Source organism: Cnephaeus nilssonii (genome assembly GCF_951640355.1).
Source record: "Cnephaeus nilssonii genome assembly, chromosome: 7".
NCBI lineage: Eukaryota > Metazoa > Chordata > Mammalia > Chiroptera > Vespertilionidae > Cnephaeus > Cnephaeus nilssonii.
The window spans coordinates 87630852-87631804 of NC_137078.1; the positions used below are offsets into that span (position 1 = coordinate 87630852).

The 953-nt window shown below is 43.0% G+C and overlaps 1 pseudogene across 1 annotated transcript; it reads right to left on the minus strand.

The window, feature by feature from the left end:
* Positions 1 to 240: 240 nt before the first annotated feature.
* Positions 241 to 953, minus strand: LOC307103523 (cleavage and polyadenylation specificity factor subunit 5-like; annotated as a pseudogene). Its single transcript has one exon. The product of its transcript is annotated as a cleavage and polyadenylation specificity factor subunit 5-like (transcript).

The window sequence follows — 953 nt, forward strand, 5'->3', positions numbered from 1 at the left end:
GTTTAATGTGAAATTAAAAAAAACACAAATAGAAAGAAGTCCACTTTATTTAATGTACAAAACCGTACAAGTGGAAACAAAAGCAAGTTAAACATTATCATATTTGTTTACACCACTATCTAGTTCTTCATATCAACATTACTATTCAAACAATAGCAAGCAGGTGGCAATTTAGGCGTTGGGAGAGAGATAAAACAAAACTTTTCTACCATGTTTATTCTATACGGTGTAGAGCTGTGCTCACAGAGACGGCTTCTTTGACTTCTCCATGAACCTGCTCAAAAGCTGAAGCAGACTAGAAATGATGGATCTGTGTCCTGGTGTATTGTCATACAATTCTAACAATGGTGCGGCTACCAGCTTGTAATTTTTAGGGATTGCAAACAAGGCTTTCTGTTGAAGTTGAACTGAAAACAACTTCCTATGTTCCTTTGGTTTTGTAGTATGTGCAGGAATATATGGATACTGAGGAGGTTCAAAATTTGGTTTCCACCAGTTACTAATGTAGTCATCAATGACCCAGTCCTGTAGGACTCCGCCATGATGACCAAGTGTCTCTGTCACTAAGCATTTCAGTCCTTCGACTTCATCTTCGGGGTTAAATTCACCATCAGGTAGTGTGAAGAAAGTTGTTCCCAGCTGTAGCAGTAACACACGGGGTAGCCAGCGCTCATGTACAATCAGAACCCCTTCCATAGTCCTTCTTATTCCAACTTTATCAAATTCCTCCCTCATGCATTGACACCTGGCTGCAACAGAGCTGTACTTCTCAGAGAAGGGCTCTTTTGTACCCAAAGTATAATGGGTAAGAGGGTACAGGGGGGTGGTTCGCTCCAAGGGGAGGGGCTCGGTTTGTGGGATGTACTTGTTGCCAAACTGGTTGATACCCCTCTGTCCTCCCCCACCCCATTCCCCCTGGGCCAGCTGGTCTGTGAGTGATTGGGTGGCACCAT